General features: G+C 43.1%; 1 protein-coding gene across 5 annotated transcripts in view; it reads right to left on the bottom strand.

Moving 5' to 3' along the window:
* Positions 1-14,698, bottom strand: part of ctnnd2a (catenin (cadherin-associated protein), delta 2a) — a 221,379-nt gene extending 206,681 nt beyond the window's left edge. For 2 of the 5 annotated variants that reach the window (XM_031849928.1, XM_031849932.1), the window contains exon 1: positions 14,336-14,698. The gene's annotated coding sequence lies outside the window, so the exon portion shown is untranslated. The remainder of the gene's footprint in view (positions 1-14,335) is intronic. The other 3 variants (XM_031849930.1, XM_031849931.1, XM_031849929.1) reach the window with 2 other exon arrangements.
* Between the last annotated feature and the right edge of the window lie 1,528 nt (positions 14,699-16,226).

The following is a 16,226-nucleotide window of genomic DNA, read 5'->3' as shown; positions in this document are numbered from 1 at the left end:
GGGGGGGGGGGGGGACGGTTGCTGCGCTGGCATTTCTGTTCTATGCTGTTGTCCTTTTCTCCTCCTTATCAGCCACTGAACACATTCCTCCAGAAAAATGCATGAGCAGTGTGTGTGCGTGTTTGTGTTTGTGTGTGTGTGCGTTAGCCATAATTGCAACTGTTTGTTTGGCAATGCCTGAATAAGTGCGGAACATCATGAGCAAGTTTGTGTGTGTGTGTTTGTCAGTGCAATAGAGGGAGATAGGGCTACCGACAGAGAGAGAGAGAGAGAGAGAGAGAAAGATAAAGCCATTCAGTGCTCTCTCTGGGTCCAAAGCCCTTGGGTGTCGCAGAAGAGTTCCACTGTGTTAATCTCTATGTAATAACTGAATCACAGAGAAAACAATCGAGCTCTCCGTCCCTTTTCACAAGCCAAAAGGCCTTGGGGCAGCTGGTTAGTGTCTAACTGTGTGTGTGTGTGTGTGTGTGTGTATGTGTGTGTGTGTGTGTGCGTGTGTGTGTGTGTGTGTACAGAATGTGCACATGCACACGCGTATGCCTGAAAATTGAAATCCAGACTATAGAGCGCTCTGCTTGATCTGAATAAAGCGAGCGAGGTTAGGAGATGTCTCCTGCTGAAGCCTGACTCACGCTTACCACGAAAACAAAGACAAACAAACACAGACGGGGCGGAACATTCAATTCATTATAAATCCAATGCATTGTGTCGGAATAATGCATTTAAAAAAACAGAGCAATGATCAGAGCGTACTGCTCGCAATGTGACTTTCAGAGATGCTGTGTCAAGTCGATTCCCTGCTACTCCGTTGTCACTCATTAAAAAGGCATTCGGGATATTGTTCCTTTCTTTCCCTCCGTTCGTCTGAGATGCGATCGGGCTTTTAGTATCTGCTATTGCTGCAGGAGACATATGGGACGTCGGTGAGTTGTTAACCTCCTGGCTCTACTGTGCCCTCTACCACTGCCCGTGTGTGGGTGATATATTGGACAGAGACCGACAGAAACATTGCTTGCTTCAGAAAGTGAGAGAAAAGGGCAACGCACAATTATCTATTCGGTCACCAATGTAGCTCACCAAGAAGCCATCATACAGCTGGGTGTCTTCGAAAATGAATAAGTAAAAAAGCTGAAAGGGTAGAACTATCAAACAATGAAATATAATTATAAGTAATGATTGACAATGCAAGACCCAAGCATCCACATCTTTAGCTGTTGCTATGGCGGCCATTTTATCCTTATGCTGCCTTGCTGGAATGTGGGGACACATTATCATAAAACATATGATGGGGCTTGATAGGACAAGATAAAGTCATACAGTCATAACATGGCAGTAAACATAAATTACCACATATTAATACATAAGAACACGTGTATATGAGGAAGAATAAATCAAAGTCTGCAGCAAATTAGAAAGCTATAGGTTTGTAATTATTGGCTAGCTACCATCAGAAATCTGTTTGGTTGATGGGAGTGATCCAGATTGCCTTTCAGCCCTTTGTCCTTCTCTTTGTTCTCTCTTGTCAACATGACAAAACTGCAGTTGCAAAACACCTTAACACGGAGGAGAAGAAGAGGGAGAAGACGCGGGGGAAGAAGTAGATTAAGAAGAAGAAGAGACTCGTGGGAGCTACTCTGTAAGTCTCGAGAAAATCACACTACTTTTTCCTCTGCGTTTGAATGCACACCGCATCACACCCACATGCCCCGACTAAATGACTGCCAGACACTACAGAAAAACATCGCACAGTCGTAAAAGGCAGCAGGAATAATCAAAAGCAAAGATTAACAACATGATGATGTTTTTGCAGTCATAAATATTTAAGTATTTACCTTGGCTGGAAGATGTTAGTTATGTTTATTTAACATTAAGGGAGTTTAGACACCTGAATGAATTTACATCAAGAAGCAAATTTTTGCTTTTTGCTTGTTGTTGTTTGCCTTGTTGTCCCATCATGTCCACGGCTTGGCAACAGAGAAATACTAGACAACACACACAACTATGAACCGCACTTTAGAGTTTGCCATTTAATGGCATTATTGATTTTGCTTTGACCTCATGTTTGGCTTAGAGACTTGGGCAATAGCAGGTCACTCTGTTATAATATCATGGCATATGGCATCCCCTGACAGACTGCTACTACAAAAAAAATGTAATTTCAAATTCATACGTTCCCTTCAACAGGTCCTAAACAGCTTTAATGATAGATCAGTTCCCTCCTCCAGGTAATGAGATATTGCTGTAATAATATCTGTAATGTATATACATGACTTTGTCACATTAATTCATAAATGTAAAAAATAAATATGAATGAAAATGAAAAATAGATAGCAGCCGAGCCAGGGGAATTACACATACCGGTATATTAAAATAACTTCTCAAAAATTAGAAAAAAAAAATACATTTTGTATGTCAGAATGACAGCATGCTCTGCTCAGTCTAAACTAAAGTCACTTGCATTTGCACTGCGACTTCATACAATAGCTATATGTGTATTATTGATCAAAAAGAATTAGTACTTCTTGCTGTACTTTGATGTGCACCTCTCAAAGTCCTTCTACTGGCCCATTATCGCTCTATCCCTGCAATGAGCCGGTGATCTCTATGCTGTCATAGCAACCAACCAACCAACCCAGCTAAAAGTTACAACTGGACCTCGATGGCACCCTGGACTCTTGCTGGACTCTTGCTGGTAACCTGCTGACCCTCGATTTACCCTGCAGTGTCGTATGGGACCAAGACGGAAAACAAGACAGTTGATAAAACGTATGTTTTATCAACTGGTGCAGTGGGATACATTCACCGTATGTGTGCATGTGTGTGAGTGCAACAAGTGCACACGTACAGTATGTGCAAGAGGCAGACACAGCACGGTGCCATCTCCACTGAGCCCCCACCAGTCGGCCGACAAAGAGTGTCCACAGCTGGGCATGAAGCTGAGGGCGGTGAGCCTCCGCTGGGGAGGCCTGGTGGAGACCTCTGTGCTCACTCTGGTCTCCTGTTGTCTTAAAGAATGTGCCATAATGGGAGAAAGAGTAACATTGCCTGACTAAACGCCGATGGAAATTCAATTCGCCGCACAGCATGACATGCAGAACATCCTACGCCGTATACAAAACATAAAAGTGTACATTTGTGTGCTTCCATTGTACCGCCACGTGTGTGGTTGCATCAAATGTGTCTTGTCCACAAAATTAACTTCACTGACCCATCAAAATCACACTATGGGGGGAGAGGAATTGACTCCTTCTAAAACAGGGTTTGTTGCAATACTGTCTTGGTAGAAGACGTGGAGATGATGTAACGCTTTGAAACACTTGACGGGATCTAACCCCCCCCCCCACCACACACACACACACACCGTCATAACAGCTTAAGGTTTGCCGTGCTAGCGGGCAAAGAACCCCCAAAAGATCAAAGTCAGACACCTCGCTGTGCCTTTGGTTTCATTAGACCTTGTGATCCCACATTATTCAACAGTTCAACAAACTTTAATTCATCTGTGAAGAAAAGGTTCAAATCAGTGTTCCATTTTTTTTTATTTTTAACCCCAGCAGAATAAAAATGAGTATAACTTTTATTTCTTATTTTGTAAAGAAGACAGATTTTCCTTATAAATACACACTTGGTGTACTATGTGAGAAAAGGTAAAAGACAAAGGCATCCAGGTGAATTGGGAGTCGCTCTTCCAACTGAAAAAAAAAGCGAGTTCAAGCGCTCAAAAAAGTACATATTCACACATTTGAAGTGTGTTTGATCAAGACACTGAGCCTCCCAGCTCATGGGACACCATCCTGTAGCTAAGTCTAACCTCTGACCTTCTGAAGGGGCGGTGCAATAAAATGGTAGTGAACATAATGAGACCTATTCCTGACCCAGACCACAATGGGATTCATAAATGGTAAATGCCATACAGAAAAAGAAAATCACAACTATGCAATTTAAATGTGACCTTTTGAATGTGGGAACTCTAATATTGACCATCTACCAGAAATAAGGGTGAAGATAAGGTAACCTGCCTGTAATAAATGTAATCCCCAGCTTTGCTTGCTGTGCCTGTGAAATCAATATCCTTTTATTCCATCTATTGGAGAGACCTGCATAGTCCATTTCAGTATAAAAACGTCTCTGAGCCAAAGGTTGCTTTGCAGAGACACACTGAGAAAACATATCATTCCGTGTCTAGAGTGCAGGTCAAATTAGTTGAATTAATATCACATGAGCAAACTGGTAGCAGTGCAGCAGGGAGATACTAAGTCAACCCTCCCACCTCCACGGTTTTCTGGCAATGGCTTATTCTTTCCTGCAGTCTATGTGTCTGTGAGTGTGTGCACAATTCCCTGGCTGCAAAGTGGATTGTTGTTGCAACTCTAGCATATGTAATCAATTGTTTGTCTCTTGGTTTTAGAATATGTGTCATCTTGTCTATCTGCAGTCTTCAGAGAGAAAGCAAGGGGGGGAAAGGGAGATGAGAGTGACAGAAATGGTGTGTGTGTGTGTGTGTGTGTGTGTCTGTGTGGGATTTGTGCGATTTCTGTGCATTTCTGGGAATCTGCGAGTCTTTTTTTTTTTCTCAATCCCTTTCATAGGCCTCTCTCTGACAAATAAAGACTTTCACCACAAATCTCTGGCACAAGCCCAGAGCCGGCAGATTTCGAGCCTAATTGGCCTAAACAACAGCGAGGGGTATCTTGTCTTTGCAAATGACTGTAGCAATTTGTTAAGAATGTGTTTAACACCTTCAGCAAATATAACTTAACCCTTAAACTGAGCAAAGTAACGCATTGCAGGTATGACACAATCTGGATAAGCCATCGACAGAAGACCAGATGGCATTAGAAAATACCAGATCACCATTACTTTGTTACATTTTTCTTTATTTTCTTTCTTTAAATGAAGCATTGTCAATAACCCAAGCAAGACCTGTTTTTTTTGAAGTCTCACTCTCTGAGTCTAGCTGTTGGTTAAAACTATCAAACCACCTCCGCTCTTCTGATCTTCTCTTGGTCAGCGTGCCTTCTGTCAAGTCTTGTAGCATCGAACAGTAATGACACTGGCATGCCAAGGCAGCCCTATTCTGTTTTTGCTGTCCGCTGCTACGATACAGTACCGCACATATCTCCAACAGACCCAGCAGATTCCGGCCATAATTGGTACGCAAAACAGTGAGGGGTGGCTAGGCTTCGAGAACATTTCATAAAAAGCCTTTGGGCAACATTTTCTTTTCTTCATTTTTTATTTTATTTTTTTAACCATTTCATGATTGAAAACATTCCAGAACACAAAATGTTTTTCACTCCGTTTCTCTCAAGCAAGGGAGACAGCAAAGCTGCTGATGTACTACTGTGGTGCCACTGTGTACATACGCCGTTAGAAATTCACGAGCTGCACAATATCTGAGTTAATTTATATGCGGATATCAACAGAGAGTTGCTTGATGAATTATACATAGCAGATGCAAGCCACAGAAGACAGATGAGTGAAATGAATGCGCAGCTCTAGATCCTTGCCACTGTTGGGATCTGTACAGTATAACCATGCAGGAGATATCACAGACGATGGAGGAGTAACATCGAACGCTATTTATGAGGCAATCTGAAGCCAAATGAGTAATCAGGGCATTTTCCATTGCTAAGAAAGAATGTCAGAATTCTCTACATCCCTATTAAACTCTGCATATTTTGAAGAAAGTTTGGGGGAACAAGATTTCAGAGTTTATTTTACTGCAGTCTGGTTTAGGTGTGTAGACCACTGAGCCTCCAAACAACTTGAGCAAGACACTGAATCCTCAGCTTCAGGAGAGCTGTAGGGACGGGAGACATGAGCTACATCCCAAGTCTCTTATTTGTCATTTCCTCGCCCCTCAATCCTCGCTTGTACCGGAAGTTGTTCCTCATCACCATTTACCATTCTCCACGTGAGGCTGATAATCGTGAGTGTTGGGATTGATATGAGTAACATCTTTTTCCCCAAAACATTTAGCCTGATAAATACTTCCCAGGTTCAAAAGAAACCACGATCATATTCTGGGTCATTTAATAATGACTTCACGATCAGAATATCAATAAATACAGACACAAACAAGGAATACTTAAGACATACGCACATTTCCCCGTTTCCTCTCCTCTCAAGTGAGTGAATGTGGATGCAATTAAGAGACTTGGGATGCACCCATGGTTGGTTTAGGAATAGTATTCTCCTGTTTGCCATTTAAAGCCACCCCACTGCAAACTAGAGAGAATTACAAGGGGAGTTATTGATAAATAATTCCTTTAAAATAGTCATTCAACCCTTCAAATTGCTAGTGTGCTTAATGCAGTAATTTATGCACTCAAATTACTTAATTAATTTCATAGCCTCAAATGAATACTGTTGGATTGTCATTGTCCCCTTGACAATCGAGCAACAGTATGCATTTGAATTGCATGCAGTTTTATTGTGATCTTGACTGTGATACACAGATGTTGGCTGTTAAACAACACATTGTGTTATATTTAGCATCCCAAGACAGAAGCGGAAGGGGCACAGTAAGAGATTTGAACACATTTTAAAAGGTAAAAATGACAAAATAATATTAGTAATGTAAAAGGACCACTTGTAATTGGGGGAACAGATTACAAAAAACAAGCTTTCCCCACAGACACCTCACAGTAGACTGCTGGGCATAAAGTAAGAAAAATGCTATATTTACCCATCATCCAGCGTGTTGGATTTCATTACAAAGTACCACCAGCATCCGCTGCATGCTTACGTACAGATCTTAACATGAATCATTCCTCTTCCTGATGTCTTTTATATATAATTCATGGTCCATCACCAGCTTCACAACAAAACATGCACCTTCATCTTTATCATTCTTTATTCCTGAATAACTTCATGTTCCTGTGGCTCTCTGCAGCACAACCGTCCACAGGAGTTCCACTTGTATTTTAATCTGAAAAACACCCAACAGAAAGAAAAGCCGTTATGTTAAAAGAAAGGATTTTGTTGTCAGGCGTGCTGTGTAACAAAGGATGCCTCAGGAGGAACTGGGCATAAGTAAAAAATAAAAAAAAATGCAGAATATTAGGGTAGAGCGCATACCGCTTAAACTGACACAAGCTTTACTCGGAACAAGCACAATGTGTAGCTAGACAGAAAACCTGGCTTTGTTAGCTCAGGGACTGTGAAATGAAATCGAATAATGTGGACAGCGGGAGCCGAGGATGTACCTCTCCAGTGTCAACACACATCAATAAACAACCTAATAAAAAGCCCTGCGGTCAAAACATTATTTCTGCTGCCCCTCTTCTTTCAGACGTGCTGATAACACTCGCAGCTAAATCCTCACCTACAAATTGTAGTCTGTGGTCTGTGTCCGACAGGTGGTTGCTGCGAGTTCAGTCGGCATGTCATGTAGCGCTGCCATTTTGCAGCACCTCTCACCTTCTGTCTCGTCTTCCTCTCATGTTGCCCTATTCCTTTCACTGCTTCTGATCTCTGATGTCACTCTCTGCCACTATACCTTCTTCTTCTTTCTTCTTCGGTTGATCGAGGTGGACACAAATCCACATGAATCCATTCTCACACACAAACAAACGCACACAAACCCCACAGGCCAATAAAATAAGGTGGCTCGATCTATTATTGGTCTGATTCTTATCTCTTTCTGTCGCTGTCGTTAAATCCTTTTCTGTGGATGTGAGGGAGCATTTGATTGACAGGTGGAAGTAGCGACAGCAATACACAGCTGATAAGGATCGGTGTGTGCTGCTGATGGGCTGTCCGCTGATCTGACCGCAGGCATCAGGTGTGGCATTTATACCACTTGGCTGGCCTCAAGCTTTTAAGATGAAACACCAGTGTGTGTGTGCGTGCGTGATCAAGGATTACCCAAGATCTTGATTATGGGGTGAACTGTCCCTTTAAATGACATATATTATTATCAATACTATATACATTTCTTGCAGGTAATTAGGATTAAAACAGCTTTATTCATAATATGCCACGTCCGTCTCACCGATTGCAAGCCTTGTACACTAATGTTCTAATGTAGGCTAATGTTCTTTTCGCGAACACTGACGGCAAATGGAGAAAACTAGCGAACCATGCTGGACTGATAACCATGACACCAAACCAGCTATGAAGGAAGCATTTATTCTTCAACGTAAGATGGAAAAATCATGGATAATGATAACGATTTTACTGTGACTTCAAATGCAACTGCCTTACAGCACAGCAAATGAACAGAACAGAAGATAAGGCTACATGGGTTGCATTTGAATTTTTCAGAATCAGTATAGATGACACTTCAAATTGGTTCAAACTTGATTTCTATTCTTAAAGTGTCAATCAATAAAAGCTGCAGTTGTAGCACTCACATTCACGAGTCCAAATTGCAGCAGCTAATTATGTCCCTTGCCTACAGATGGCGCACACGCGCAAGAGCTGCAGGTGTGAAAAGGGGGCTGGCTCTGTAACTCTGCTGTTACGATGATACGAGCTGGAGCTGATTTCACGCGCTACACGTCAATGACACTGTGTGTCCCTGTGTTGACAGAGAAAAGCAATGATGTGCAGGTTAAAAGAACAGACAAGAAATAAACGCACTTGCCCACAGTCACACACACACACACACACACACATCCAGGCGCAGGTGTTCATATCCCATCAAACATGTTATTTCCCACTTGACCGGTTAGAAAGCTACTATGTTGCTGTGCAAAGAGATTGTACATAATGCCAACAACAATATTCCTCCGCGCTACCTGCCACGCAACATGTCATTACGCCAATATGTATCTCTCTCTCTCTCTCTCTCTCTCTCTCTCTCTCTCTCTCTCTCTCAGCGAGCAAAAGGAGCATGATTCGATGTTTTAGCCAATAACCCATGCAAGAGCAACGAACAGGTAGACGTAGACTTCCCGACCTGTGGACTCGTGAATTCTGATGATGAATGGCCAATAAAGATCACAATCACACACATGCACAAACGGGCCCACTTCCACAGTCATACATGCACAAGCCAACTCTGGGCTACATACTCGCCCAGGGAAATCTAGATGATCCGCGCTCCAGCTATGGCTTCTCTTTGATGCTCAATTAACTCAGGCAGACCTGACTAGCTGAGCCAATTATTAATTCAGCTTAGCAAGTACAGTGTGGAGGGCACAGAGGTGATGTCATGGCTAGGCAAACACAGAGGCACTGCTCCCACTGTTGGGCCTGCACTAAACACATACCATTAGGTTTTAATATGCAGCGTTTTCATCTTTGACACTAGTAAATATAGCATGGTGCCGTTTCTTCGTCACATGCTGGGTTTTTTTTCCTTCACACCTTTCTGTCACTTCTTGCTTTTGATGATTCCTGCTCACTCACTCAGCACTCCCTGCTTCTTCCTCTCATCACTGCTTATAAACACATCTCACTGCCCAACAAGCTCTGTCAATAGCTCTTCATTTTCCAATCTGTCTTTCACTTTTCACCTCATCTCCCATATCTTTTTACTCCTTCCTGTGAAGTCCCTCTTCATTCCACCTGCATTCTTAACCCCCCCTCTCTCTTCATTTTTTTTTTTATCACATTATTTATTGCCTTTCTGTCTTTTTCTTTCTTTCTTCGTTTCCCCCTGCATTAAAGACGGAAGGGAGTGAGGGTGGATAATGGAGTGGAGGGAGAGGAGGATGGCAGTGGGCTGACAGAGGGAGTCCCATCTGCAGTGAGCTCATTAGAAGATGGGAGGAGTATCGGCAGCAGAAACACACTAGTAGGCATCCGCACACACTACTCTCTCTATGTCTGTCGCTCTAAGACACACACACACACACACGCACATATTGCTGCCTTGCTGGACTCATTCCAACACTGACACATCGCTACCTCTCTCTATCTCTCTCTCTCCCTCTCTCTGTCTGTCTTCTTCCTGCTGTGCTTCTCAAAGTCCTGCTCTCATTTATCACTACAATATACAATACACAGCAGTTGGTGACTGGTTTTATCTTTTACTGCCTTCCAGTACTATGAGCCCATATATTTTTACTACACGTGGCATCAGTGGAAATCGAGCCATAAATCCAAAGCATTGTTAAAGCTGGACAACTTTTCTTCTTCTCTTTCCTTACTTTCTTTTGCAGTGATTGATTACTGATAGGAAGATTAAACACTTAGGGAGACGTTAGAAAGCTGAATCCCGAGGATACACTAATGGTGCTGGGAACATGAAAAAAAGAGGTCAAGTCATATCAGCAGAAAGCCTGTCTATGCTATCTTAAAAAGTCCTATTCCCATGGTGACCATTTTCTTGTTGTTAAACTGTATCTTATTCAACTGACGCGCCCCAACATTTGTCATTGCTTCCCCTTCCTCGCAAAGAGGCCAAAAGCTCAGCAACAAACCGACATCCTTTAACCTGCAGGACACAGGATTCTGTGTCCTGCTCAAGGACACTCAAGTGATAAAAATGAGGCCTTGACTCCAGACCTTTTGGTTGAATGAACAGATCCCCTAATAAATACACCACAGTGAGTGGGTGACATGAAGCCACTTCAATCATGCTCAACCAGCTGTGTCTGCTGGTCAAAGGTGGAAAAAAAAGATGTTCTGGTTGCTCATATGTGTACTTAAAGGGGCAGTGTGTAGGATTTAGTGGCATCTAGCATTGAGGCTGCAGATTGCAACCAACTGAATACCCCTTCCTATGTCCAAGCGCGTTGGACGTAAAAGCGTGAAAGGCTCTCTCTAGATCCAGTGTTTGATTCCGTAATTTGTCCGTTCTGGGCTCCTGTAGAATCATGGCGGTGCAACATGGCCGTACTCCGTGGAGGACCTCCTCCCTATGTAGATATAAAGGGCTAAAATAAATTAAAAAACAGTCCAGTATTTCACTTTGAAGCTGCTGGGTATAATATAAGAAATCAGAAAGGCTCATCGACCAACTCAGTGCAGCATCACTGTTCTCACTCTGGTTAATAACAGTAAAGAAAGCAATGATACTTAAGACTACTTCATGACTCACATGAACACACTCGAGCACAGAAGTACAACATCTAGACTATCACCTGGACATCCCCGTAAGATAGCTATGTTGAGTGCACTGGACAGCACCCTTGAGGGAAAGAAGAGTAATATTACAGGTTTAATGGTGCGTAACATGTATGTAATCTTGTAACAATCCCACAGTAATGGGGGTATTGTAAAAGTGTCCATTAGCAGTGGCACATCAGTGTTTTGTATGTCATTAAACAAGCTCATAAGCACCTAGTCGCCGACGTAAGCATCACGGCGGGCTGATTGATGAGCACACTGAAGCTGTCAGTTAGCACCTCCCCTGTGTCCATGAATGTGCTATCAATGCAATCGGCAAGTATGGTTCAAGTGTCAGCCAGTTGCCTGAGACCCATTCACACTGCATTCTAGTGAAGGTATACGGAAGACAACATGAACAACATATAGTTCATAACGGAGCTCAAGGACATCAAAGCGTTAAAAGCAAAGCATTCATTCTTCTTGATGGTGTTTCATATTCTATCATTGTCTATAGGCTGTTTCTGTTTCTTCGTTGTAAAGGACAACACATACGGACAAGTCTCCATTATAGAAAATAGCTCTTTTTGTGTGTTTTAGGAGAAAAGGTCATAACATAGAGCTGAATTTCATATCAGCCAGTAACTAGACCGCTAATAAAAGATAACACGGTCAATATAACTATGGCCTTTTTTTCTCCAACTCATATTGACAAATGAGCAGCATCAGATGTTGCCTCTGGGCTTGTGTCACACCTCAAAAGAAGTACCATATTTGCCAATGGGCCTCATAGCTCCCTGGAGGAAAGACGTTAGTGCATTTTAAACAGTCATCTAACCCAATATTCAGGTTCTCACGAACAAATGAAAACAATCCGCTATTGGGAAGACGGACCGTGCCGTCATTTGTTCAACATTGATGAATCAAAATGTATTCTAACAGGGATGTGGGGTGTATCTTCGACGTTAAAATGATAAATGTACAGTGTGAGAAAGTGGGGGGAAACTGAGGTCAAAGGTCAGGTTTCTGTCTCGAAAAGAATCCCTGGACATGGTAGAAATTCATTCACTTGCTCGTTGAGATACAGTCTCCCTGCTCACTAAGCTGTCTTACATATCGCATGAATTATGGACAATTCCTGGAACAAGTGAAAGTAGAAGGATTGGAAACGGTCCCATCAGACTGAAAGATCCCTGTCTTGTTATCAAGTATATGATAAAATCATATACATAATCAAATCGGAAGATCAAATTTCATTGCTGACATGGATATTTTACGATTCTCAAAGTCACTATACCACAGTTACCGTACCGTATGCTAAACGCTGAACGGAGCTACTTTTCAGCCTGGGAAGATGGTTTCGATGTCGATCCCTTCAGCACACAATTGGGCAAAGCACCCAGACATCAAAGCAGACTTTTGGAAGGGGAGTTCAAACCTCTCTTGATCTCAGTCTTTGCTCATTTCACGTGTCAAGAAGTGGCCTACAGCATGGTGAAACATTCTCGAATGACAAAGTTTGACAGTCCCAGAATGGTGTTTGATCCGTTACACCATCAACACCGAACCACACCCCACTTTCGCTCCCTATTGAAAATACATTTCATAACAGTTAAAGTATTTTCCAAATTCTCCCTGACCCTGCTCTGCTTCAGAGAGTATGATCCAAACTCTTCCCTCCCTTCATCAGCACTACCAGCTCATCCAGGCAGCTCTTTGGACGGTCGTCAGCACTCCATCCTGTGGACGCCTGCCAATAGCCCCTCTGTCCGATCAATAGGCACCGGCGGCTAGCTTTCCCCCCTAGTCTTTCTCTCCCCTTCTCTCGGCTACCACAGTATAAAGACTGTTCTGTTCTGCAGGCGCAGCATAGTGATTAGGCATTAGGCCTGCGCTGCTGTGTGAATTAGCTTAATCTGTGTCCGCGATGAAGGACGAGGCTTTTCATGCCCACTGGAGACATTCGCTGGACATAAAAGAAGCTAATCTTTAGGAAATTTAGAGAGGGGTTGGAGTGTGTGTGTGTGTGTGTGTGTGTGTGTGTGTGTGTGTGTGTGTGTGTCTGAAGGAGGCAGAGATTGCACAAGAACTGTTGAGACAGTTCCCACAGTGATAGGTCTTTTGTAATGCTATTTATCCTTCAACAATAAAAAAAATCTATTGAAGTTCTTGAAGATCTGTGGCTCTTGGGCAAGGCGTCTGATGTACCGGCAACGCTGAAAGTCCAGGAAAAGTGAATGACGTGCTGGTTGAAACAGACTGAGCAGTGGTCGTCTGTGGAGGACGTGGCGTGTGACTAGTCCTTTTTCCTGCACGAGAAGTCAGTTTGAGGGGAATAAGAAGGGATTGTATTCTCCTTGTTACACGGCTGCTTACCTGGCCACAAAGGAAGCGGCCCAACCTATAAATCTCAACCCAGAGTTGCACAGTTTCGAAGCAACACGGACCAAAAGACAAAGGAATTAATGTGATATTGACCTGAGCATAATGATACCCTTTCCCTCTCTGTACCTCTGCTGCCCATCATGCACCTGCACAAGTGCTGACATGGGCTGAACATGTACCCACAGCATGCCTAACAGCAGCGGCCCCAGCCCCAGCCCCCCTCCTCCTCCTCCTCCTCTCCTCCACATCATCAGCCGGATATATTGTACGCCCTTGACAAATTGCCAGCGCAGAATCCTCGTCCTGCAAACGTCTACTGATCAAAGTACAAGTATGGTTGTGGGAATGGTATGGTCTTACCCATACTTATCCTTGTATCACCTCTCATGCTCCAGCACATTACAGACAAAAGGCAATTCCATACAACTTGGTGGGTATCAGCAGACAATGAGATGTATGAGTATTAGTGCAACTATAACACCTGAGGCACCTGTTTGGTTATGACAAATCATATACCATAACATCATGTACAGATATTTTTTGTAAAGATATAACAATGTAACTTCTGTTTGTGAATGGAAACAATCATCATCTGGCGACCAAGAGCAACCGTACCGCTTTTGTTTACACACCTCTCGAGCACTTTTACGCACAACCGATGGTGAATTTGGGTCAGCAGTCAAATGGAGCCAAATATCTGCCGTGTGTTGGGTGATCTGAGCACAGTCGGACTCTTGTTTCTAATAGGACTTCGCAGCGAGCTTGTTATCACTGTCAAACCAGCAGTTTCCCCAAATCACCCACCACGCACAAAAAGGTAATGTTCAGATCTCTTGATTTTGCAAAACTAGGTGCTATACTTTTTGGAACAATGAGCGCCACAAACACAGGGCGATTGAAGACCTGTCACCTTCTACCTCTGCGGGGAAATAACGCGATGACTTACCGAAGTGTGATCCTGGCCACTGTCAGCGTCCGGCTTCCCCTCGTTTCCCTTCTGCCCCTGGTCCGCCTCTCTCTCTCTCTCAAGTCAAACCGCAGTGTGCACAGATCAGATCGCGACGGAGCGGTGCGCCTTTTCGCTGCGTCCAGAGTTGCCGGGGATGGCGACCATTTGCCGGGATCATGGGACGGGGGTGCAAGTCTGAGGCATCCGCAGGGAGGAGGAGGAGGCGGGATGTGGAGGTAGGCGGGAGGAGGAAGAGGCGAGGCGCTGGGTACGAAAGCGAGAGCGAAAGAAAGCAAGATAGAGAGATGGAGAGAGACGGGAGAGCAGCAAAGCACTGCAGCGACGGGGAGGCAACACCGCTGGAGAGGAGGCAGACAGCAGCTCTCTGTCTCGCTCTCGCGCTCGCGCACCGTGCGCGCGCAGCATAGGCATCGTACAAGGATACGGAGCGCCATCTTCAGGTGGTGCGCGGTAGGAAGTGTTTGGGAGTTGTCTCGCTCAATAAAGGTGTGTCATTTGAGAATATTCACAATTACATTTCTTAGTTTCTTTTTGTCATTGTAGCTCCATAGCAAACACGTACGACATTGCACCCTCAATTTCTTTATGTGGCTGATATATTTCCCAATTCTGCAGCCTCGCAAGTGCTGTGTGCATGTAAGCGTAGAAGGTCATCCATGGCACTTATTAGTCCCTTGTAAAAAACACCCCTTTCACACACACCAACACAGAGGCACTCATGTATTCCCTGGAGGCCAACCCTAACTTAACCATGGCTATAAGCACTGCATGCCGAACCCTCAACCTAACTTCAACCCTTCACCAAAACCCTGTTGTAATACTAAAATTCAGTTACGGATGTGATTTTTGTGCCAAATTATTCCCCATATGTGACAGTTTGCACAGATATTTTCCCGGAAAATCACAGACAACAACCTCCCTACCCCCATTTGCATATATGCACACTCCATGACAACCAGATCTCTGTTGGCTTATGATGATGATGATATCACCTGACCTGCACTCATCATCTTACCAGCCCCCTACCCCCTTCACTTTTCACACACACACACACACACGCACACATCTAGTTTCACAAAGGTCAAGAATAGCTGAGTATTTCGTATCTGTGGCTATATCACATATCAGTTCTGCTGGCTCAAATAGATTGTGGATTTTTTTCTCTTTCTTAATTTACTTTGTTCACTCTCTGCTTACATTAAAAACATCTTCATTATGTTGAAATATGGCCATTGTGCACACATTGTCTCTTTTGTTTCCTTTTTTAATGTGACTGTCTCAAGACAATCGTCTTTTCTTTAGCTTTAATCAAATATGTGTTATCACATTTTACACTTCCCGCAGTGCTGATTTGTTTTTTCATTTTCTTCTTTTTTCTTCTTTTTATTTTATTTATCTTTTTAGGCTGCACAGCGAAATTATATATTTACCATCCAAATTAGTTTGTAGTGTTGGATAATATGTTATTATAGTGCTGGGATTGAAGAAATATTGTAAAAGAAAAAGAAAAAAAGACATGATGAGCCATGTCACTCATACACACAGTTGTGTTTTTCTTGGTAATTTAGCAATTTCCTGGAAGAAACAGCCGTTTGGAATAAACAGCATGGTGAGAAATGTGCCCCATACAGAAACTCAAATGTCATTTACCCATTGAGAAAGTGGCTTTTAGATAAAACAGATTGAATAATGTAATTGTGTTTCTTGGTTGATTTACAAACCATTCAAAATACAGATATCCTCAGTTTGTGACCAGAAAGAATGACCAGCAGGATAAATGTGGGGGGGAATGGTGCCACTTCTGGAGGGCAATGACATTTGCAGCAGAGCACAGATAAACAATGACAGTACACGCATAACAATACAA

The sequence above is a fragment of the Anarrhichthys ocellatus genome, unplaced genomic scaffold (genome assembly GCF_004355925.1).
Source record: "Anarrhichthys ocellatus isolate YVR2014 unplaced genomic scaffold, GSC_Weel_1.0 scaffold10, whole genome shotgun sequence".
Taxonomy (NCBI): Eukaryota; Metazoa; Chordata; class Actinopteri; order Perciformes; family Anarhichadidae; genus Anarrhichthys; species Anarrhichthys ocellatus.
This window is presented reverse-complemented; position numbering and strand designations above follow the sequence as displayed.